Genomic DNA, 25,609 nt, shown 5'->3' with positions numbered 1-25,609 from the left:
TGCTCTTCCTCCTCTTCTTCCTCTTCCTTCTCTTCCTCCTTCCCTTCTTCTTCTTCCTCTCTTCTTCCTCCTTGTCCTCTTCCTTCTCTTCCCCCTGCTCTTCCTCGTCTTCTTCCTCTTCCTTCTCTTCCTCCTCTTCTTCTTCTTCCTTCCCTTCCTCCTCCTTGTCCTCTTCCTCCTTCCCTTCTTCTTCCTCTCTTCTTCCTCCTTGTCCTCTTCCTTCTCTTCCCCCTGCTCTTCCTCATCTTCTTCCTCTTCCTTCTCTTTCTCCCCTTCCTCCTCGTCCTCTTCTTTCACTTCCTCCTGCTCTTCCTCGTCTTCTTCCTTTTCCTTCTCTTCTTCCTTCTCCTTCCCTTCCTCTTGTTCCTCCTTGTCCCTCCTCTTCTTCCTGTCTTCTCCCCCTTCCTTCTCTTCTTCCTCCCCTTCTTCCTCCTTTTCCTCTTCCTCCTGCTTTTTCTTCTCTTCCTCCTTCTCCTTCCCTTCCTCTTCTTCCTCCTTGTCCTCTTCCTTCACTTCCTCCTGCTCTTCATCGTCTTCTTCCTCTTCCTTCTCCTCCTTCCCTTCCTTCCCTTCCTCTTGTTCCTCCTTGTCCTCTTCCTTCTCTTCCTCCTGCTTTTTCTCATCTTCTCCCTCTTCCTTCTCTTCCCTTCCTCTTCCTCCTCTTCTTCCTCCCCTTCTTCCTCCTTCTCCTCCTTCCCTTACTCTTCTTCCTCCCCTTCTTCCTCCTTCTCCTCTTCCTCCTTTTCTTCCTTTTCTGTTCTTCCCTTCATCTTTTTCCTCCTTCCCTTCCTCCTTCGCATCTTCCTCCCCCCCTTCCTTCTTCTCCTCTTCCCCCTGCTCTTCCTTCTCTTCTTCCTTCTCTTCTTCCTCCTTCTCCTCCCCTTCCTTTTCTTCCATCTCTTTCTTCTCATCCTCTTTTTCTTCCCCCTGGTCTTCTTCCTCCACTTCTTCCTCCACTTCCCCCTCCTCTCCTTCTTCTCTCCCCTCCCCTGTCACCCCCAGCCCACCCCTTGTGGATGGCATGGCAGTTGGGGGTCCCTTTTGAGAGCCACCCAAGGGGAGGACGCTCTGCCTTGTCAGACTGGTAGTTGGGCCTTGAGCATGGGGAGGCTGGCAAGCGCCATCACTCTTGTTGTTGTTGTTGTTGTTGTTGTTGTTGTTCATATTGTGGCCCTGAGCCACCCGTTGCCGGGGCCCTCCATGGTCAAGAGTGGCCGAGTGGCGTGGGGCCCCCAGGAGTCCTTGCTGCCTGGCTTTTGTTTGCAGGATTGGGGCCCATCTCATGGCATGGCCTTTGGGCCTCCTTTGCTGCTTGTCTTGTGTATTTCAAACCATTCAGTGACCTTGTTGTTGTGTTTCCTTGGCCGGGTCCGTTCAGGAGAGCCCGTCCTATGTGGCCGAGAGAGCGTGACTCTGTGGATAGCCTTGTTATGACTACTACTATTATTCACTTTCTCCCAATGGAGACTCAGGGCAGCAAACACTTGATGATTTCTTTAAAATGTTAGAATATAGTGAAGATACTATAACAATACTTGTAGAATTAACATAGCATTCCAAGCTAAATATCTCCCCTATCTTCCCGCCAAAGGACTATACATCCCAGCTGTCCTCCCCATTGGCTGTGCTTGCTGGGGATGCTGGGATACGTAGTCCAGATGCTCCATTGGGATTCTGGGATTCCAACTTTTCCCATTTCTTGCTACACTTTTTCTGAGATGTTTGAGGTGATCAAATATATTTTATTATATGTTGCCCTCCTCCCCAAATTATGTGACCAAATATATTATAATATATTCCATGTTGACATCCTCCCCGATAAGCAACTCCTCACTACCTCTGAGGATGCTTGGCATAGATGCAGGCGAAACGTCAGGAGAAAATGCCTCTAGAACATGGCCATATAGCCCGGAAAAACCTACAACAATCCAACTCCTGCAAAGCCCCCAAGAACTTCAAACTACAATGCGTAGGACTCGCTAGGTTGTTGTCCTGTTTCTCAACCAATCAGAGGCTGGCGAAGGTATTCCAAATGACTATCCAAATGAATCCATATTCTCTGAATGTTCCAGTTGGGTATGGTGTATTTTTGGGAGTGCGGACTCTAATTTGACATCCTTTTGGGCTCAAAACAATAAGCCTCTGCTTTTTTGCCTCCAGTCCACTTTGTGTCTTGATTGGACCCTTGGTATAGCATAGCGTGCCGGGCTCCGGACCCACAGTCTTAGCGCACTGTTTCTCAACCTGGGGGTCAGGAACCCTGAGGGGGTCGTGAGGGGGTGTCAGAGGGGTCGCCAAAGACCATCAGGAAACCCAGTATTTTCTGTTCTGTGTGGGAAGTTTGGCCCAATTTTCTCATTCAGAAGGCTCTTTGATTGTAGATGAACTATAAATCCCAACAACTACAACTCCCAAATGTCAAGGTTTATTTCCCCCCAAACTCCACCAGTGTTGACATTTGGGCATACTGAGTATTTGTGACAAGTTTGGACCAGATTCATCATTGTTTGAGTCCACATTACTCTCTGGATGTAGGTGAACTACAACTCCCAAACTCAAGGTCAATGCCCACCAAACCCTTCCAGTATTTTCTGTTGGTCGTGGGAGAACTGTGTACCATGTTTGGTTCAATTCCATCGTTGGTGGGGTTCAGAATGCTCTTTGATTGTAGATGAACTATAAAGCCAAGCAACTACAACTCCCAAATGTCAAGGTCTATTTCCCCCCAAACTCCACCAGTGTTGACATTTGGGCGTATTGAGTATTTGTGACAAGTTTGGTCCAGATTCATAATTGTTTGAGTCCACATTGCTCTCTGGATGTAGGTGAATTACAACTCCAAAAATTTAAGGTCAATGTCCACCAGATCCTCCCAGTATTTTCTGTTGGTCGTAGGAGTTTTGTGTGCCAATTTTGGTTCAATTTCTTCATTGGTGGTGTTCAGAATGCTCTTTGATTGTAGGTGAACTATAAATCCCAGCAACTACAGCTCCCAAATGACAAAATCAGTCCCCCCTCCCAACCCCACCCTGTATTCAAATTTGGTCCAGTGAATGAAAATACATCCTGCATATCAGATATTTACACTACAATTCATAACAGGAGAAAAATTACAGTTATGAAGCAGCAACAAAAACTATAAATCTCAGCAACTACAACTCCCACCCGAGCCCCCGGTGGCGCAGTGGCTTAAGGTCGCAGGTTCGATTCCGGGGAGCGGCGTGAGCCTCCGCTGTCAGCCCTAGTTTCTGCCAACCTAGCAGTTCGAAAACATGCAAATGTGAGTAGATCAATAGGTACCGCTCCAGCGGGAAGGTAACGGCGCTCCATGCAGTCATGCTGGCCACATGACCTTGGAGGTGTCTACAGACAACGCTGGCTCTTCGGCTTAGAAATGGAGATGAGCACCACACCCCAGAGTCAGACATGACCGGACTTACCTTTACTTTTACAACTCCCAAATGACAAAATCAACCCCCCCCCCAAAAAAACCCCCACTAGTAGCAAAATTACAATTATGAAGTAGCAATGAAAGTAATTTTATGGTTGAGGGGGGTCACCAGAACGTTAGGAACTATATTAAGGGGTCGCAGAATTAGGAAGGTTGAGAACCACTGGTCTTAGCGGATACATTAGGAAAAACTTCCTGACTGTGAGAGCTGTTCAGCAATGGAACTCTCTGCCGCAGAGTGTGGTGGAGGCTCCTTCTTTGGAGGCTTTGAAGCAGAGGCTGGATGGCCATCTGTCGGGAGTGCTTTGAATGCAATTTTCCTGCTTCTTGGCAGAATGGGGTTGGACTGGATGATGGCCCATGAGGTCTCTTCCAACTCTAAGGTGTCGATTGGGGACATTTCCCAGCATTTCGAATAGTTGCAAGTTGTTGCAAAGGTTTCCCTTTCTCTCTGTTCCCTCACCTGGTTAGTCTAGGAAACAAACACAGAATTCGAGACATTGTTTTTCTTCTTTGCGGAAGCGCACAAACTGTTGCTGTTTTGAAAACAGTTTGGGTAGTTTTTAAATAATTTACTTACTCTTGCAGCAGTCGCGTGGTGTTGTTGTCGTTGCTAATACTCGCAAAATAAGGCTTTAATAGTAGTTTATGAACCATCTGGGTTGGGTAAAGAAGCCCATGCGCCAACTGGGCATCTTTGGAAGATACTGGGGTGCTGTGAGTTTCCCGGGCTGCCTGGCCCTGCTCCGGAAGCATTCTCTCCTGACGTTTTGCCCACATCTATGGTATCACAGCACTGTTATAAATTGACATCGGCATTCATGCGTCGACGTCATGACTGATAGATTATAATGCTCAGCCCTTCTGAGGGTTCCGACTCATTTCGAAAACTATGGATATCTGTGTCTTGTTTAGTGTATTGTCAAAGGCTTTCACGGCCAGAAACACTGGGTTGTTGTGAGTTTTCCATGCTATATGGCCATGCTCCAGAAGCATTCTCTCCTGACATTTTGCCTGCATCTATGGCATCTATGGTTGTGAGATGTCACAACCTCTGAGAATGCCTGCCATAGATGCAGGCGAAACGTCAGGAGAGAATGCTTCTGGAACATGACCAGAGAAGGCTTTTATGGCCAGAATCACTGGGTTGTTGTGAGTTTTCCGTGCTATAGGGCCATGCTCCAGAAGCATTCTCTCCTGACATTTTGCCTGCATCTATGGCATCTATTGCAGGCATCCTCAGAGGTTGTGAGACATCACATCCTCTGAGAATGCCTGCCATAGATGCAGGTGAAACGTCAGGAGAGAATGCTTCTGGAACATGACCAGAGAAGACTTTCACAGCCAGAATCACTCGGTTTTTGTGAGTTTTCCGTGCTATATGGCCATGCTCCAGAAGCATTCTCTCCTGACATTTCGCCTGCATCTATGGCATCTATTGCAGGCATCCTCAGAGGTTGTGAGACATCACATCCTCTGAGAATGCCTGCCATAGATGCAGGCAAAATGTCAGGAGAGAATGCTTCTGGAACATGACCAGAGAAGGCTTTCATGGCCAGAATCACTGGGTTGTTGTGAGTTTTCCATGCTATATGGCCATGCTCCAGAAGCATTCTCTCCTGTCATTTCATCTGCATCTATGGCAGGCATCCTCAGAGGTTGTGAGACGTCACAACCTCTGAGAATGCCTGCCATAGATACAGGCGAAACGTCAGGAGAGAATGCTTCTGGAACATGGCCTAATAATAATAATAATAATAATAATAATAATAATAATACACTTTATTTATAACCCGCCACCATCTCCCCAAAGGGGACTCGGGGCGGCTAACATGAGGCCAAGCCCAAAATAATACAACACAATAAACACACAATGACAAAATACATCATAACCCGGTGTCTTGTTTCTTTCGCCCTGGATTATTATTATTTACGCAATTTGAAAATACTTCCAAAGTGACTAGGGCTGCTGTGATTTTATGTGCTTTTATAGTTTTAATATTAATGTTGTCCAATACTATTTTAATATTTGTATACTTTAAGTTGTATTGGAATGTTTTCAGTTGTGATCAGCTTTGAGTCTTCATATGGAGAGGAAAGGTAAATATTTCCCCTTGACATTAAGTCTAGTCGTGTCTGACTCGAAGGGATAGTGCTCATCTCCATTTCTATACCAAAGAGCCGGTGTTGTCCATAGGCACCTCCAAGGTTATGTGGCCAGCATGACTGCATGGAGCGCCATTACCTTCCTGCAGAAGCGGTACTTATTGATCTACTCACATTAACCTGTTTTCGAACTGCTAGGTTGGCAGAAGCTGGGGCTAATAGCAGTCCCTGGATTTGAACCGCCAACCTTTTGGTCAGCGAGTTCAGCAGCTCAGCAGTTTCACCCGCTGCATCACCGGGAGAAAAAAAGCAGGATATAAATAAACATAAACATAAACATAAACATAAACATAATAATAATAATAATAATAATAATAATAATATAATGCTAGCAAGTTTTGTTGTTGTTTATGGTGCTTGAGGTTAACTCCGTCCTAGAACTCTTCTTGGCAAGGTTTGCTCTGATTGCAAAGGGAGGATCTGGGCAAACTTGAGCCCTCTCTCCACGTGTTTTGAACTTCAACTCCCATTATTCCTAACAGCCTCAGGTTTGTTTGGAGGAGCTTTACCGTTCTCTTCCTTCGAGGCGGAGAGAGGATATCTTGCACTGAGGGGACTTTTCAGAGATTTGAACCCAGGCCTCTTGGTTACTACATGATTGAGCTTGACCACTCATAAAGGCCATGGCTTATTGCTATGGGATCCTGGGATTTGTAGTTTGGTGCTCTTCTTTGTTTGTTTGTCTTGGCATTGAATGTGTGTTGGAAACCACCCCGCAGGGAGATAGGGCAGGTTACACATCAATAATAATAATAATAATAATAATAATAATAATAATTTGAAACACAGCAAGATGAGTCCACAGCAAACAAGATCACTCTGCAGACTGTTATATTGCCCAATTGCATTCAAAGCAGTCCCAACAGATGGCCATCCAGCCTCTGTTTGAAGGCCTCCATAAAAGCCTCCTCTGGGCAACGTCTTTGCAGATGGCCAATTTTCTCACACCAGAAGCAACTTGTAGCTTCTCAAGTTGCTCCTGACATGAAAAAATTATTATTATTATTATTATTATTATTATTATTAACACATCATATTATTATTACTATAAACACAACAACAACAACATATTATTATTATTTTGCAGCTGGCAGATGGTCATTTTGCCAGCACCGATTGTGTTTAAGTGCAGGCCAAGGTCTTTAGGCACTGCACCCAGTGTGCCGATCACCACTGGGACCTCCTTGACTGGCTTGTGCCAGAGTCTTTGCAGCTCAATCTTTAAATCCTCATATAGTGTCAGCTATTATTATTATTGTTATTGTTATTATTTGAAACACAACAAGATGAGTCCACAGCAGACACTCTGCTGGCTTTTGAATTGGATCACATGTCGGACACTTCCCAAGTGTCATTATTATTATTATTATTATTATTATTATTATTATTAGAAACACACCAAGATGAGTCCACAGCAGACAAGATCACTCTGCTGGCTGTTGTATTGGATCACACGTTGGACACTTCCCAAGTGCCTAGGGCTGTGTGATGTATCGGCAAATAATGTGTGCAGATCCCAGTAAGGTAGCCTTCTGCAGCTGGCAGGTGGTAATCTTGTCAGCGCCGATTGTGTTTAAGTGCAGGCCAAGGTCTTGAGGCACTGCACCCAGTGTGCTGATCACCACTGGGACCACCTTGACTGGCTTGTGCCACAGTTTTTGCAGTTCGATCTTTAAATCCTCATATCATGACAGCTGCTATTATTATTATTATTATTATTATTATTATTATTATTAGGGCAGGTGAAAGATTTTGTGACCCAGTGGTGTTTTGCTATCACACTTACAGAGTGGTACCAAACTGCGTTGGTGTGACAGTGTGTGATTGATGTTATTATGTTCTTTTGCATTGTCCATTTTATTTTGTTACATTATGTATTTTGTGGTGTTTAATTTTCTGTTGTTTTGTATTTTATTTTGTTGTATTATTTTTGGTCTCGGCCTCATGTTAGCTGCCCCGAGTCCCCATTGGGGAGATGGTGGCGGGGTATAAATAAAGATTATTATTATTATTATTGTCGAAGGCTTTCATGGCCGGAATCACTGGGTTGTTGTAGGTTTTTCGGGCTATATGGCCATGTTCTAGAGGCATTCTCTCCTGACGTTTCGCCGGCACCTATGACAAGCATCCTCAGAGGTAGTGAAGTCTGTTAAAACAGCAAAGCAGCAGAGGGAAAACAATCAGGGGCATCTAATCACCTCTCAACAAAAGATTGCTCCAGGCACTGCCAGGCCAGCAAGGTGGTCAGTTGAAACATTCACACCTAGCTCCAGCAGACAAGAGTTCTTTGCCCCGACCCTGGTCATTCCACAGATATATAAACCCTTTTTCCTAGTTCCAACAGACCTCACTACCTCTGAGGATGCTTGCCATAGATGCAGGCGAAATGTCAGGAGAGAATGCCTCTAGAACATGGCCATATAGCCCGAAAAAAACTACAACAACCCTATTATTATTATTATTATTATTATTATTATTATTATTATTATTATATTCTCAGGCCTGAGCCTGGACTGTCAGACTTGCAAGCCAGGCTGGCTTTCGTTGGCATGGCTTTCTTATATAGGGTGGGTAGATGGTAATTTTGTCAGTGCTGATTGTGTTTAAGTGCAGACCAAAGTCTTTAGGCACTGCACCCAGTGTGCCAATCCCCACTGGAACCCCTTGACTGGCTTGTGCTAGAGTCTTTCCTATTGTTGTTGCTGTTGCTATTATTATAATTATAATTATAATTATTATTATTATTATTATTATTATTATTAGGGCAGGTGAAAGGCCTTGTGACCCCTGTGACTCAATGGCGTTGAACCATCATGCTTTCAAAGTGGTGCCAAACTGCATTGGTGTGACAGTGTGATTCTGGAATGTGTCCAGAGGAGGGCGACTAAAATGATCAAGGGTCTGGAGAACAAGCCCTATGAGGAGCGGCTTAAGGAGCTGGGCATGTTTAGCCTGAAGAAGAGAAGGCTGAGAGGAGACATGATAGCCATGTATCAATATGTGAGAGGAAGCCACAGGGAGGAGGGAGCAAGCTTCCTTTCTGCTTCCCTGGAGACTAGGACGCGGAATAATGGCTTCAAACTACAAGACAGGAGATTCCATCTGAACACGAGGAAGAACTTCCTGACTGTGAGAGCCGTTCAGCAGTGGAACTCTCTGCCCTGGTGTGTGGTGGAGGCTCCTTCTTTGGAAGCTTTGAAACAGAGGCTGGATGGCCATCTGTCAGGGGTGATTTGAATGCAATATTCCTGCTTCTTGGCAGAATGGGGTTGGACTGGAATATGGCCCAGGAGGTCTCTTCCAACTCTAGGATTCTAGGATTCTGTGATTATCAGGCCTGAGCTGCTGGACTTGCAAGCCGCTCACCAGACTGGCTTTCGTTGGCATGCCTTTCTTGCAGGAGTTTCACCACCATTGTTGGTTCCTGGTTACCATCGGAGGCCTTCTGTCCAGCCAGCCCTTGTGTCCAGTGATTGAAACCGGGCAGTTGAAGGGGTCTTCCAGAGACAGGAGCAGACTTGCAAGCTGCTTGTCAGGCTGGCTTTCATTGGCATGGCTTTCTTGCAGGAGGTTCACCACCATTGTTGGTTCCTGATGGTCTTCAGAGCCTTTGGAGGCCTTCTGTACAGCTAGCCCTTGCTGCTGTGTCCAGTGATTGAGGCCGGGCACTTGGAGGGGTCTTCCAGAGACAGGAGCGGACTTGCAAACCACTTGCCAGGCTGGCTTTCATTGGCCTGGCTTTCTTGCAGGAGGTTCACCACCATTGTTGGTTCCTGGTGGCCTTCAGAGCCTTTGGAGGCCTTCTGTCCAGCTAGCCCTTGCTGCTGTGTCCAGCGACTGCGGCCGGGCAATTGGAGGGGTCTTCCAGAGACAGGAGCGGACTTGCAAGCCGCTCGCCAGGCTGGCTTTCGTTGCCATGGCTTTCTTGCAGGAGGTTCACCACCATTGTTGGTTCCTGGTGGCCATCGGAGGCCTTCTGTCCAGCCAGCACTTGCGTCTGTATCCAGTGATTGAGGCCGGGCAGTTGGGGGGGTCTTCCAGAGACAGGAGTGGACTTGCAAGCCGCTCGCCAGGCTGGATTTCATTGGCATGGCTTTCTGGCAGGAGGTTCACCACCATTGTTGGTTCCTTGTGGCCTTCAGAGCCTTTGGAGGCCTTCTGTCCAGCCAGCCCTTGCTGCTGTGTCCAGTGATTGAGGCCGGGCAGTTGGAGGGGTCTTCCAGAGACAGGAGCAGACTTGCAAGCTGCTCACCAGGCTGGCTTTCATTGGCATGGCTTTCTTTCAGGAGGTTCACCACCATTGTTGGTCCCCAGGCAGCTGCTAATGAGCCGCCTCCTCCTCCTCCTCCTCCTCCTCCTCCTCCTCCTCCTCCTCCTCCTCCTCCTCCTCCTGGCCTTCGGAGGCCTTCTGTCCAGGTAGCCCTTGCTGCTGTGTCCAGTGATTGAGGCCGGGCAGTTGGAGTGGTCCACCAGAGATGGGAGCGGACTTGCAAGCCGCTTGTCAGGCTGGCTTTCGTTGGCATGGCTTTCTTGCAGGAGGTTCACCACCATTGTTGGTTCCTGGTGGCCATCAGATGCCTTGTGTCCAGCCAGCCCTTGCTGCTGTGTCCAGTGATTGAGGCCGGGCAATTGGAGGGGTCTTCCAGAGACAGGAGCGGACTTGCAATCCGCTCGCCAGGCTGCCTTTCATTGGCATGGCTTTCTTGCAGGAGGTTCACCACCGTTGTTGGTTCCTGGTAGCCATCGGAGGCCTTCTGTCCAGCCAGCCCTTGCTGCTGTGTCCAGTGATTGAGGCTGGGCAGTTGGAGCGGTCCGCTAGAGACGGGAGCGGACTTGCAAGCCGCTCGCCAGGCTGGCTTTCGTTTGCATGGCTTTCTTGCAGGAGGTTCACCACCATTGTTGGTTCCTGGTGGCCTTCAGAGCCTTTGAAGGCCTTCTGTTCATCCAGCCCTTTCTGCTGTGTCCAATGATTGAGGCCGGGTAGTTACAGGGGTCTGGCAGAGACAGGAGCGGACTTGCAAACCACTTGCCAGGCTGGCTTTCGTTGCCATGCCTTTCTTGCAAGAGGTTCACCACCATTGTTGGTTCCTGGTGGTCATCGGAGGCCTTCTGTCCAGCCAGCCCTTGCTGCTGTGTCCAGTGATTGAGCCCGGACAGTTGGAGGGGTCTCCCAGAGACAGGAGCGGAGTTGCAAGCTGCTCGCCAGGCTGGCTTTCGTTGGCATGCCTTTCTTGCAGGAGGTTCACCACCACTGTTGGTTCCTGGTGGCCTTCAGAGCCTTCGGAGGCCTTCTGTCCAGCTAGCTCTTGCTGCTGTGTCCAGTGATTGAGGCCGGACAGTTGGAGCGGTCCGCCAGAGACAGGAGCAGACTTGCAAGCCACTTGCCAGGCTGCCTTTCATTGGCATGGCATTCTTGCAGGAGGTTCACCACCATTGTTGGTTCCTGATGGCCATCGGAGGCCTTCTGTCCAGCCAGCCCTTGCTGCTGTGTCCAGTGATTGAGGCTGGGCAGTTGGAGCAGACTGCCAGAGATGGGAGAGGACTTGCAAGCCGCTCGCCAGGCTGGCTTTCATTGGCATGGCTTTCTTGAAGGAGGTTCACCACCACTTTGGTTCCTGGTGGCCTTCAGAGCCTTTGGAGTACTTCTGTCCAGTTGGCCATTGTTGCTGTGTCCAGTGACTGAGGCTGGACAGTTGGAGCAGTCCGCCAGAGACAGGGGAGGACTTGCAAGCTGCTTGCCAGGCTGGCTTTCATTGGTATGCCTTTCTTGCAGGAGGTTCACCAGCACTGTTGGTTCCTGGTGGCCTTCGGAGCCTTGGGAGCCCTTCTGTCCAGTTGGCTAGTGGACTTGCAAGCCGCTCGCGAGCCTGGCTTTCATTTGCATGCCTTTCTTGCAGGAGGTTCACCACTGTTGTTGGTTCCTGGTGGCTATCAGAGGCCTTCTGTCCAGCCAGCCCTTGCTACTGTGTCCAGTGACTGAGGCCGGGCAATTGGAGGGGTCTTCCAGAGCCAGGAGCGGACTTGCAAGCCGCTCACTAGACTGCCTTTCATTGGCATGCCTTTCTTGCAGGAGGTTGACCACCGTTGTTGGTTCCTGGTGGCCATCGGAGCCTTGGGAGCCCTTCTGTCCAGTTGGCCCTTGCTGCTGTGTTTAGTAAGTGAGGCTGGACAGTTGGAGGAGTCCGGCGGAGACAGGAGAAGCGGCCAAAGCAGCGGCCAAGTGTGTGCCGTGTGTGTGTTGGTGGCGCTGAAAGGCTGCCTGTGTCCTCCTCCTCCTCGGTGGCCTGGGCTGAACTCCTCCCTGGCAGAAAGGACACTGAGCAGCAGCGTCCACCTCGATCTCTAGTGACCGAGGCCCTCCTTTGCTGAGAGCCAGTGTCTGGAGAGGCGCTGGAGGGGCAGAACATGGCTGTGCTTGTAGAGAGGGGGGTGCAGACCCCACGTTTTGGGCCCCTCCACATACATGCATGCATGCATGGCAAGGAAAGTGCTGAGTCTTTGCTTTCCAGGCGGCAGTCGGTGACCAGAGCCGTCCTCGGCTGCCAGAAGCAACAGCCCTGGAATTTCCTCTGCCGGGTGCCAGCTCATCTCAAGCCGGCCAGTGTGTCTGCAGCAGCAGAGAGGGGAGGGCCCGCGGAGGAGGAGGAGGAGGAGGAGGAGTGGAGGGGCTCCCCAGCCTTCTCTTCCTTGGGCCTGGTTCTGATTTCCCTCCTGTTTTGCATTAGGGCTGCATGCCTCCCCCCTTCCCCAGAAGGGCTCTGGAGGAGCTCCCCAGGCAGCTGCTAATGAGCCTCCTCCTCCTCCTCTCCCTCTCCTCCTCCTCCTCCTGGCCAAGCTTTGGCTGCACTCACAACATTTTATAGCCTTCTCTGGAGGGAGGAAATGCCAGCAAAGCCTGGCTGTCTCTTGTTTTTACGAGGGGGTCCCAGCCAGAAAGGGGGGAGAGGGAGAGAAGCCCAAGGAAGGGCTTTGGGTTGGGGGCTGTATGGTCCCAGGAGTTCCCAGGAGGGCTTTTCTCGTCCTTGCAAACTGACCCAGAAGACGGCAGAGAGTGGCCAAAGCAGACCCTTTTGCCTGAGTGTTCATGTCCATCAGGCATGGGCAAATTTCGGCCCTCCTTCCAGGGGTTTTGGACTTCAACTCCCACAATTCCTAACCGCCTCAGACCCCTTCATATTTATTTATTTGGGGTTCTTTTACCCCGCCCTTCTCATCCCGAAACGGACTCAGGGTGGCTTACAAAGGCAAAGGCACAATTCGATGCCTGCATCATAAAACAATCATACACAAAATTACATCAATTCACAGTTAACAACGATTCAACGATTCATGCATTATAACCATAAAATCAATAAAAACCAATACAAACCCAATTTCTCCTCTTACATGGTCAGTGTTCGCTAACTCATAGATCTAGTTTTACGTTCCACTTCAACAATCCTGTTGGTCTTACTCGCCTGATTGTCTGATTTAATTGCTGGAGTGCCCAAAGGCCTGGTCCCATAACCAAGTCTTCACCCTCCTCCTGAAGGAGAGGAGGGATGATGATGCCCTGATTTCCCCCGGGAGTGAGTTCCACAGGTGAGGGGCCACCACTGAGAAAGCCCTGCTCCTCGTCCCCACCAGCCTCACTTGTGACAGTGGTGGGGTCGATAGCAGGGCCTCCCCAGATGATCTCAGACTCCGAGGTGGGACGTAGAGGGAGATATGTTCAGACAGATACACTGGACCAGAACCGTATAGGGTTTTGTAGGTCAAAACCAGCACCTTGAATTGTGCTCGGAACTGAATCGGCAGCCAGTGGAGCTGGTACAGCAGGGGGGTGGTATGTTCCCGGGAGGGCTTTTCTAGTCCTTGCAAACTGACCCAGAAGAGGGCAGAGAGTGGCCAAAGCAGACCCCTTTGCTTGGGTGTTCATGTCCATCAGGCATGGGCAAACTTTGGCCCTCCTTCCAGGGGTTTTGGACTTCAACTCCCACAATTCCTAACCGCCTCAGACCCCTTCATAGTGCTTTTATTTATTTATTTATTTATTTCGGTCACTTCTACCCCGCCCTTCTCACCCCGGAGGGGACTCAGGCCGGCTTACAAAGGCACAATTTGATGCAGGCATCAACATAGCAGTAGAATAAAAACAATATAGCAACATGTGGACAATTTCAACAGAAAGGAAGAGACCATGAAAATGAACAAAATCTGGCTACCAGTATTAAAAACCTCTAAAATTACAACAGCAAAACAGCAGAAAGGAAACAACCAGGCACATCTTAACACCTCTCAACAAGAGATTTTCCCAGGCTCAGGCAGACCTTCAAATGCTAATGAAGGTGGTCAGTTGAAACATTCACACCTAGCTCCAGCAGAGAAGAGCTCTTTGCCCCACCCTGGTCATTTCACAGGTATATAAACCCATTGTCCTAATTCCAACAGACCTCACTACCTCTGAGGATGCTTGCCATAGATGCAGGCGAAACGTCAGGAGAAATGCCTCTAGAACATGGCCCTATAGCCCGAAAAACCCCACAAGAACCTAATATAGCAGCAATTAAACAATTAACAATCAGTTTCTACATTACAACAATAAAACCAATAAACCACTAAAACCGATTTCACCTAATTAACGCTCAGCGTTCGCCATCTCATAGTCCAAATTTCAATTCCACTTTGTCAGTCCTGTCAGTCCTAGTCGTCTAATTGTCCTTATCTAGTTGTTAGATTGCCCGAAGGCCTGGTCCCACAACCACGTTTTTAATTTCCTCCTGAAGGAGAGGAGGGATGTTGATGACCTAATTTCCCCCGGGAGTGAGTTCCACAGGTGAGGGGCCACCACCGAGAAGGCCCTGCTCCTCGTCCCCACCAACCTCACTTGTGATAGTGGTGGGGTCGAGAGCAAGGCCTCCCCAGAGGACCTTAAACTCCGAGGTGGGACGTAGAGGGAGATGTGTTCGGACAGATACGCTGGACCAGAACTGTATAGGGTTTTGTAGGTCAAAACCAGCACTTTGAATTGTGCTCGGAACTGAACCAGCAGCCAGTGGAGCTGACACAACATGTATGACGCTCCGGTGAGCAATCTGGCTGCCGCTCGCTGGAACAGTTGAAGTTTCCGAACAGTCTTCAAGGGCAACCCCACGTAGAGTGTGTTGCAGTAATCTATTTGGGGTGCTTCATTGTCAGAAGTCATAGTTTATGGCGCGTGGGTGTGAGGAAGAGGTGTATTTTGTATGGGATATTGGTTTTGGGAACGTGTACAATCTCTAATACGTCGTGTGCTGTTGTTTGAATGTTATGGCCAACTCTTATATCTATATAAATAAAAATGTAATGTTCGTTTGTGGCATTAACAGAACTCAAAAACCACTGGATGAATTGACACCAAATTTGGACACTACACCCCTAACAGGCCAACAAGTGACCATCACTCATAAAAACATTGAAAAACATAGTGTAGGGGACTTAAAAAGCCAAAAAAGCAAAAAGACGCTACAGCGCATGTGCTAAAAAACAACTCTCCTGGCCAAAACACACACACCCTCCAAATGAATCCATATTCTCTGCATGTTCCAGTTGGGTAAGTCAGATTTTGGGGAGTGCAGACTCTATTTTGACATCCTTTTGGGCTCGAAACAATAAGCCTCTGCTTTTGCCTCTAATCCACTTTGTGTCTCGATTGGATCGTTGGTACAGCATAGCGTGCCGGGCTCCGGACCCCCGGATACTGTAGTCGCTCAGCAATATCATAAGAAGACTTCAACTCCCACAATTCCTAACAGCCTCAGGCCCCTTCCTTTCCCCCCTCAGCCGCTTAAGCGGCTGAGGGGGAAAAGGAAAGGGCCTGAGGCTGTTAGGAATTGTGGGAGTCTATTATTGTTTTCTGTCCCTTTGTGATGCTCTGGCTTCGTCCTCCTCCTCCTTCCCCATCCTCTGTTCTCTTCTTCCTTCCGCTCCTCTTGACCTACTGAACCAATTCCTCCTCTTTGAGGCAAGAAGGTGCCTTTTGCTGCTCTCGGTTGGGCCCCGGCCTTTCCGTGTCTGGTTCCCAAGCATTCTTGCTTCCTCTTCTCTTCTTTTCCCAACGCATTTCGGTTGTGAATCTCAAGGGTGCCGGTCTCTGAGTTGTGTTTTGACCGGGAGGCTTTGCTTTTTGCATTATTAACATTGGAACGCTTCACCGTCGTGATCCTGTTTCGGTGCATTTACTTGTTTGGGTTGCAAAAAACGGTGATTTTTATCGTCGTGTTCTATCTTTATAAACTTCCCCCGGGCCAGTAAATACATTCTCAATAGATGGTTCTTTTTTTAGACCCATGCTCCTCTGCTTCTCCGTTCCTTGATCTTGTGTACCTCCTAAGCATCAGGATCAGGGCTGAGATTGGAATCGAGATGATGAAGAAGCTTCATGGGGTTATCGTGGCAACCTTTTGGGGTCAGCCACCTCTGTCAGTTTCCTGACTCTGGATCCGCCTTCAATGGTCAGTCTGGTCTGCTGATCAGTCTCTGCTTCCTGGTTTTTGCTCCTGTCTTTCGCATTAAGCCCATTTCTCTACTTCCGTCTTCAAAGGAAGGAAGGAAGGAAGGAAGGAAGGAAGGAAGGAAGGAAGGAGAGAGGGAGGGAGGGAAGGAAGCAGGGAGGGAAGGAAGGAGGGAGGAAGGAAGGAAGGTGGGAAGGAAAGAGGGAGGAAGAAAGGATGGATGGATGGATGGAAGGAAGGAAGGAAGGAAGGAAGGAAGGAAGGAGAAAGGGAAGGAAGGAAGGAGAAAAGGAGGGAGGAAGGAGAAAAGGAGGGAGGAAAGAAGGAGGGAAGGAAGGAAGGAGAGAAGGAAGGGAGGAGGGAAGGAAGGATGGAAGGAAGGAGAGAGGGAAGGAAGAAGGGGGAGAGAGAAAGGAGGAAGGAGAGAAGGGGAAGGAAGAAGGGAGAGAGAGAGAAAGGGAGGGAAGGAAGGAGAAAAGGAGGAAGGAAGGAGAGAGGGAGGGAGGAAAGGAAGGATGGATGGAAGGAAGGAAGGAGAGAAGGAACTGGGAAGGAGGGAGGAAGGAAAGATGGAAGGAAGGAAGGAGAGAGGGAGGGAGGGAAGGATAGAAGGAAGTAAGGAGAGAGGGAAGGAGGGAGAGAGAGAAAGGAGGGAGGGGAGGAAGGAGAAAAGGTGGAAGGAAGGAGAGAGGGAAGGAAGGAGAGAGGGAAGGAAGGAGAGAGAGAAAGGAGGGAGGGAAGGAAGGAAGGAATGAGAGGGGGAGCTGGAATATCAGGGCTACATCACAACACTTTGCTCCTTGTGTAGGGAGGGTAAAGGGTGCAGCTGTCCACTGGGAGGCTGGCTCTTTGGCCGAGTTGCCCTTGAGTGACCATCTCTTCTAGTTCAGGTGTGGGCAAACTTGGACCCTTCCTCCAGGTGTTTTGGATTCAACTCAACTCCCACCATTCCTAACAGCCTCAGGCCCTTTCCGTTTCCCTCTCAGCAGCTGAAGGAAGGAAGGAAGGAAGGAAGGAAGGAAGGAAGGACGGACGGACGGAATGAGAGGGTTGGCTGGAATATCAAGGCTGCACAGCAACACTTTGCTCCTTGCCTTGGGATGGCAAGGGGTGCAGCTGTCCACCGAGAGGCTGGCCCTTGCGCCGAGTTGACCTTGAGTGACCACCTCTTCTCTTGCAAGGGCTGAGTGGCTACACAAAGCGACACCAGCTACAAAGGGCACAGGACTTGGGGGCTTGGTAGTCATAGGCTTTGTAGATGGGGTTGGTCTGGTGTTTATAGCTCGAAAAAGGCCAGTGCTGTATTTATTTGAAGCTAATGCTCACCAAACTTGGCCCACAGAACTCCCACAACCAACAGGAAATACTGGAAGGTTTTGGTGTGCATTGAACTTGAGTTTGGGAGTTGTAGTTCACCTCCATCCAGAGAGCACTGTGGACACAAACAATGATGGATATGGACGAAACTTGGCACGAATACTCAATATGCCGAAATGTAAACACTGGTGGAGTTTGGGGGAAATAGACCTTGATTTTTGGGAGTTGTAATTGCTGGGATTTAAAGCTCACCTACAATCAAAGAGCATTCAGAATTGTTGTTTATTCGTTCAGTTGTTAGGGTTAGGGTAACTCCCACAACCAACAGGAAATACTCGAAGGGTTTGATGTGCATTGAACTTGAGTTTGGGAGTTGTAGTTCACCTCCATCCAGAGAGCACTGTGGACTCAAACAATGATAGATCTGGACCAAACTTGGCACAAACACTCAATATGCCAAAATGTGAACACTGGTGGAGTTTGGGGAAAATAGACCTTGACTTTTGGGAGTTGTAGTTGCTGGGATTTATAGTTCACCTACAATCAAAGAGCATTTTAGTCTTTGGTGACCTTCTGACACCCCCTCATGACCGCCCTAGACTGAGAAACGCTGTCCTAGTCATTTTCAAAGCCCTTCTTGCGCATAACATTAATCAGGAAATACTTTCTTCTGCTTTCGGGTTTTTTAACATTGGGGCGTGCATTAGATTTGATGGCGCATTAGATGTGAGTTGACCGCAAGGTTCCATTCTGTCTCCTATGCTTTTTAACATCTACATGAATACGCTGGGAGAGGTCATCTGGAGTTTCGGAGTTTTGGAGTTGGGTGCCATCTCTACGCAGATGATGCGCAACTCTACTAACTCCAAGGAAGCCCTTTGGGTGCTGGACGAGTGCCTGGTCGCTGTGGCTGATTGGATGAGGAGGAACTTTGACTTTGAGGATCAATCCTGACAAGACAGAGGTCCTCCTGGTCAATCGTAAACCTGACCGGGGTATAGGGTGGCAACCTGTGCTGGATGGGGTTGCACTCCCCCTGAAGTCACAGGTCCACAGTTTGGGAGTCCTCCTGGACTCATCACTTATGTTTGAGGCTCAGGTGTTGGCTGTGGCCGGGAGGGCCTTTGCACAATTAAGACTCATGCACCGCATTTCTTTGTACGAACCCACACGATCTCTTCGATCATCTGGAGAGGCCCTACTCGTGCTCCCACCTGCATCGCAAGCACAATTTGTGGGGACGAGAGAGGGCCTTCTTGGTGGTGGCCCCTCGACTCTGGAACTCACTCCCCAAGGACATCAGGCATGCCCCAACTCTGGCAGTCTTTAGGAGGAGCTTGAAAACATGGTTGTTCCAGTATGCCGAAATGTGAACATTGGTGGAGTTTGGGGAAAATAGACCTTGACCTTTGGGAGTTGTAGTTGCTGGGATTTATAGTTCACCTACAATCAAAGAGCATTTTAGTCTTTGGTGACTTTCTGACACCCCCTCATGACCGCTCTAGGCTGAGAAATGCTGTCCTAGTCATTTTCAAAGCCCTTCTTGCGCATAACATGCGTCAGGAAATACTTTTTTCTGCTTTCGGGTCTCGTAACATTAGGGTGCGCATTAGATTTGATGGCGCATTAGATGTGAGTCGATATTATGAGTGTTGCTGAGCTTGTCTGCTAGTTTCCATCTAGCAAAGGAAGGTTCTCTGGCGGCACAGGTGAGCCAGAAGTGAGTCCTGCCTCTCCGGTCCCTTGGCCACAGGGTTCGGACGCTGTTTGCTTTTGGGGAGGAGACTCTCTTGGCGCCGAAGCGCAATCCTCGGACCTACGACCATGTTTTGGAGAGCCTGCATTCAACGGAGGGGCGAAGGAGGCTCGGTGGCCGCTCTGTGAGGCCGGGACGAAGAAGAAGCCGGAGAGGCCGCTGGCCATTTGCCCCACTTGGCGTCCTTCCCAGCCCGCTTTGGAGAAGCAGTCACCTTTGACCCGCAGTACAAACTCAGCCCGGCACGTGGGAGGCCGAAATTGCTCCCAGACCTTCAGGCTCCAGAGAAGCAACGAGGACGAGGACGCAGGCGACTCTCTCCCAGCGGCAGCAGCAGAGGACGCTTCCCTCCGCTCTTTGGCTCCGTTCCTCTCTTTCTCTCCGCCTCGCTTGACCTCTGGGAGGGGACATCAAGCCGTGACAAGCATAGGCTGCTCGCTTTCTCCACACCGTGCAATGAATGCAGTTCGGTGACACTCTCAGCACCGTGCAATGGTCGGGAGTTGTGGTTTGCAGGCCCGACATTGCAGGGCGTTTCCACAGTGGGCAAACTTGGACCCTCCAGGTGTTTTGGACTCTCAACGCCCACCATTCAGGCCCCTTCCTGTAGACTGTTTGTGGAGCGTGGCCTCTGGCCTCATGGGTCCCCTGGATTGGGCCAACTTGGGCCTTTCCCTCCAGGTGTTTTGGACTCCAACTCCCAACATTCCTCACAACCTCAGGCCCCTTCCTGTTGACTGTTTGTGGAGTGTGGCCTCTGCCCTCATGGGTCACCTGGATTGGTTTTGCACCAAGTATGGGCCAACTTTGGCCTTTCCTTCCAGGTGTTTTGGACTCCAACTCCCACCATTCCACACAGCCTCAGCCCCTTCCTGTGGACTGTTTGTGGAGTGTGCCCTCTGGCCTCACTGGTCACCTGGATTGGGTTTACAGCAGGTATGGGCCAACTTGGGCCTTTCCCTCCATGTGTTTTGGACTCCAACTCCCACCATTCCTCACAGCCTCAGGCCCCTTCCTGTGGACCGTTTGTGGAGTGTGGCTCTGGCCTCACGGGTCCCCTGGATTGGGTTTACACCAGCTATGGGCCAACTTGGACCTTTCCCTCCAGGTGTTTTGGACTTATTATTCTTGGGTGGTGCAATGGGTTAAAACCTTCTGCCAAAAAGACTCAAGACCAACAGGTCTGAGGTTCAAATCCAGGGAAAGAGTGGATGAGTTCCCTCTGTCAGCTCCAGCTCCCCGCGCAGGGATATTTGAGAAGCCTCCCACAAGGATGGTAAAACGTCAAAACATCTGGGCAACGATCCCTAGAATCATAGAATTGGAAGAGACCTTGTGGGCCATCCAGTCTAACCCCCTGCCAAGAAGCACCCCCAACAGATGGCCATCCAGCCTCTACATAAAGGTCTCCATAAAATCCTCCCCCAGGCAACATCCTTGCAGATGGCCCATTTTCTCACACCAGAAGCAACTTGAAGTTTCTCAAGTCACTCCTTAAGTGGCTGAGGGGCAAAAAGAAAGGGCCTGAGGCTGTTAGGAATGGTGGGAGTTGGAGTCCAAAACACCCAAAGGGAGGGCCAAAGTTGTCCCATGCCTGGTGCAGACACGGCGTCTCTTCTCTCTCATCTCTCCCAACCCAACTGGCTTTCTTGCTTTGTGCTTGACTGTGGATGGCATCCGCCCAAGAGGACTGAGTCAGAGCGCTGGCCGGCCACCAGGAACCAAACTGTGGTTTCTCCCCTTTCCCTCCCGTTTGGATGTTTCCTTTCTTCCTCTCCCCCGGCCCCATTTTCTCTCCCCCCCCCTCACCCCTTCCTCCTCCTCCTCCTCCTGCTTCTCTTAGCGACAGTTTCTTGTGTTCACAACAAAGCCCCGGCTGGTGGGAGAAGCGTGAGACGGTTGGGTCTCTGGCCTCTCCGGTGGCCCTTGGTTGCCGTGGCCAGTGTTTTCCAAGGCAAGGCAGTGAGAAGGAGGCCTACCATGGCCACCTCCCAACACCACTTTCCTTAGCCTTGGAAGAGACCCCAAGGGCTGTCTAGTCCACCCTCTACCAGGCACAATCAAAGCCCTCCCAACAGATGGACACCCAGACTCGAGACTCCATCAACATCATCATCATTGGACCCAAGTGTTGGAAGAGACTCCAAGAGCCATCTAGTTCAGCCTTGAGACTCCATAACCATCAACATCATCATCATTGCACCCAAGAGTTGGAAGAGACTCCAAGAGCCATCTAGTTCAGCCTTGAGACTCCATAATCATCAACATCATCATCATTGCACCCAAGAGTTGGAAGAGACTCCAAGAGCCATCTAGTCCACCCCCTGCCAGGCTCAATCAAAGCCATCCCAAGACATGGCCACCCACTTCTGCTTAAAAGCCTCTAGAGAAGGAGATTCCATCACCAACACTACCATCATCATTGGACCCAAGAGTTGGAAGAGACCCCAAGACCCATCTGTTCCACTCCTTGCCAGGCACAATCAAAGCCCTCCCAACAGATGGCCACCCAGCCTTGAGACTCCATCACCATCGTTATCATTGGACCCAAGATTTGGATGAGACTCCAAGAGCCATCTAGTTCACCCCGTACCAGGCACAATTAAAGCCCTCTCAACAGATGGTCACCCAGCCTAGAGACTCCATCACCATCAACATCACCATTGGACCCAAGAGTTGGAAGAGACTCCAAGATCCATCTATTCCACCCCCTACCAGGCACAGTCAAAGCCCTCCCAACAGATGGCCACCCAGCCTAGAGACTCCATCACCATCAACATCATCATCATTGGATCCAAGAGTTGGAATTGACCCCAAGAGCCATCTAGTCAACCCCCTACCAGGCACAATCAAGGCCCTCTCAGCAAATGGCCAGCCAGCCTTGAGACTCCATCACCATCAACATCATCATCATTGGACCCAAGAGTTGGAAGAGACCCCAAGACCCATCTGTTCCACGCCGTGCCAGGCACAATCAAAGCCCTCTCAACAGATGGCCACCCAGCCTCAAGACTCCATCACCATCATTATCATTGGACCCAAGATTTGGATGAGACTCCAAGAGCCATCTAGTTCACCCCCTACCAGGCACAATTAAAGCCCTCTCAACAGATGGCCACCCAGCCTCGAGACTCCATAACCATCATCATCATTGGATCCAAGAGTTGGAAGAGACCCCAAGGGACATCTATTCCACCCCCTGCCAGGCACAATCAAAGCCCTCTCAACAGATGGACACCCAGCCTTGAGACTCCATCACCATCATTATCATCATTGGACCCAAGAGTTGGAAAAGATCCCAAGGGACATCTGTTCCACCCCCTGCCAAGCACAATCAAAGCCCTCTCAACAGATGGCCACCCAGCCTCAAGACTCCATCACCATCATGATCATTGGACCCAAGATTTGGATGAGACTCCAAGAGCCATCTAGTTCACCTCCCTACCAGGCACAATCAAAGCCCTCTCAACAGATGGCCACCCAGCCCAGAGACTCCATCACCGCCACCATCATCATCATCATTGGACCCAAGAGTTGGAAGAGACTCCAAGATCCATCTAGTCAACCCCCTACAAGGCTCAATCAAAGCCCTCCTAAGAGATGGTCACTCACTTCCGCTTAAAAGCCTCTGAAGAAGGAGACGCCATCACCATCATCATCATTGGACCCAAGATTTGGATGAGACCCCAAGGGCCGTCTAGTCCACCCCCTACCAGGCACAATCAAACCCCTCCCAACAGATGGACATCCAGCCTCGAGACTCCATCACCATCAACATCATCATCATTGGACCCAAGTGTTGGAAGAGACCCCCAAGAGCCATCTAATCCACCCCCTGCCAGGCACAATCAAAGCCCTCCCAACAGATGGACACCCAGCCTCGAGACTCCATCACCATCATTATCATCATCATTGGACCCAAGAGTTGGAAGAGACTCCAAGATCCATCTATTCCACTCCCTACCAGGCACAATCTGAGCCCTCCCTACAGATGGCCACCCAGCCTCTGCTTAAAAGCCTCTGGAGAAGGAGATTCCATCACCACCACCACCACCATCATCATCATTGGACCCAAGTGTTGGAAGAGACCCCCAAACCCATCTGTTCCACCCCCTGCCAGGCACAATCAGAGCCCACCCGACAGATGGCCACACAACCTCTGCTTCAAAGCCTCTGGAGAAGGAGACTCCATCACCACCACCATTATAATCATTGGACCCAAGAGTTGGAAGAGACTCCAAGAACCATCTATTCCTTCCCCTACGAGGGCCGAAGTTGTCCCATGCCTGATATAGATAGATGGGCGAAGTTGGATTAACTGGAGGCTATGGTGGGTGAGAAGGAACAGTTTGAGCATTGTGTTTGGAGCAAAAGCAGGGCTGGGCAACTCCTTTCCCTTCCCTTCTTGGTGGCTCTTTCGCTGTGTCGTCCTCGGCTGGGTTTCGTCTTTGGAGGACTTCCCACATAACTCCGCACAGGAGTAAACAAGGAGGAGCCGCCAGACTTGCGCAACGGAGGAGCCGAGGCTGGGAGGCTTCCTGGCAGGGACCGGGGGATCCTGGCATGCAGGGAGTGGACACAGATCGAGAACATGGTTATTGCATGTGCAAACTCAAGGAAACATGGTTATTGCATGCCCAAACTCAGGAGAACATGGTTATTGCATGCCCAAACCCAGGAGAACATGGTTATTGCAAGTGCAAACCCAGAAGAACATGGTTATCTCATGCACAAACCCTGGAGAACATGATTATTGTAAGCCCAAACCTTGGAGTACATGGTTATTGCATGTGCAAACCCAAGAGAACATGATTATTGCATTCACAAACCCAGGAGAACATTGTTATTGCATACACAAACCCAGGAGAACATGGTTATTGCAAGTGCAAACCCAGAAGAACATAGTTATTGTATGCACAAACCCAGGAGAACATGGTTATCTCATGCACAAACCCTGGAGAACATGGTTATTGCATGTGCAAACCCAAGAGATCATGGTTATTGCATTCACAAACCCAGCAGAACATTGTTATTGCATACACAAACCCAGGAGAACATGGTTATTGCAAGTGCAAACCCAGAAGAACATAGTTATTGTATGCACAAACCCAGGAGAACATGGTTATCTCATGCACAAACCCTGGAGAACATGGTTATTGCATGTGCAAACCCAAGAGAACATGGTTATTGCATTCACAAACCCAGGAGAACATTGTTATTGCATGCCCAAACCCAGGGAACATTGCACTATGTCACAAAATTTGAAAAATGCTCTCTTCCTGGTCCTACTCTGGAACATGCAACATATAATTGTCCTTGTTTAGGGGTCCCTTTCACATCTATCATATTATGTGTGTGCATGTGTGTGTGAATAATATCTATCTATATCTATGGCTGGATGGCTCTTTGTCATGAGGACTTTGATTACGTTTTCTTGCCCTGTGAAGGGAGTTGGAGCCTTAAGTATTTTCTGTTGGTCATCGGGGTTCTGTGTGGGAAATGTGCTCCAATTCTGTCGTTTGTGGGGTTCAGAATGCTCTTTAATTGTAGGTGAACTATAAATCCTAGTAAGTACAAATCCCAAATGTCAAGGTCTATTTTCCCCAAACTCCATCTGTGTTCATATGTGGGCATATGGTGCCAAGTTTGGTCCAGATCCATCATGGTTTGAGTCCACAGTGATATCTGGGTGTAGGTGTACTACAACTCCCAAACTCAACGTCAACGCCCACCAAACCCTTTCAGTATTTTCTGTTGGTCATGGGAGTTCTGTGTTTGGCCCAATCCCATCGTTGGTGAAGTTCAGAATGTAGGTGATTGTAGGTGAACTCTAAATCCCAGCAACTACAACTCCCAAATGACAAAATCAATTTTTTTGAGTGAAGGACATACATTGGATTGTTAGGTGTCTTGTGTCCAAATTTGGTGTCAATATGTCCAGTTGTTTTTGAGTTCTGTTAATCCCACAAACGAACATTACATTTTTGTTTATATAGATTAATAGCTGTACCCGCCACGCGTTGCTGTGGCCAACTTTCCCTCTTTCTCTCCTTTGTTCCCTCCTTCCTTACCTCCCTCTTTCCTTCCTTCCTTCCCATCTTTCCTTCTCTTCTTCCTTCCTTCTCTCTTTCCTTCCTTCTCTCTTTCCTTCCTTCCCCCATTTTCTTTCTCTTCTGCTGTCTCTCTTTTCTTCCTTCTCTCTTTCCCTCTTTCCTTCCTCCCTTTCTCTGCATTCCCCCTTCCTTCGCTCCCTCTTTCCTTCCTTATTTCCCCTTTTCTTTCCTTCTCTCCTTCCTTACTTCTCTAACTTTGCTTCCTCCTTTTTCTTTCCCTCCCTCTTTCTCTCCTTTCTTCCTTCTCTACCTCTTTCCTTCCTTCCTTCTCTCTTTGCTTCCATGCTTCCTTCTCCCTTCCTTTCTTTCTTTCTTTCTTTCTTTCTTTCTTTCT

At 49.3% G+C, this 25,609-nt stretch overlaps 1 protein-coding gene across 1 annotated transcript in view; it reads left to right on the top strand.

The window, feature by feature from the left end:
• Positions 1–25,609, top strand: part of BCL9L (BCL9 like) — a 47,950-nt gene that overhangs the window by 940 nt on the left and 21,401 nt on the right. The gene's annotated exons all lie outside the window — the stretch shown is intronic.

Source organism: Anolis sagrei, chromosome 7 (assembly GCF_037176765.1).
Source record: "Anolis sagrei isolate rAnoSag1 chromosome 7, rAnoSag1.mat, whole genome shotgun sequence".
In the NCBI taxonomy this organism is placed as follows: domain Eukaryota; kingdom Metazoa; phylum Chordata; class Lepidosauria; order Squamata; family Dactyloidae; genus Anolis; species Anolis sagrei.
The sequence above is the reverse complement of the archived record's forward strand: the minus strand, read 5'-3'. Positions and strand labels throughout refer to the sequence as shown.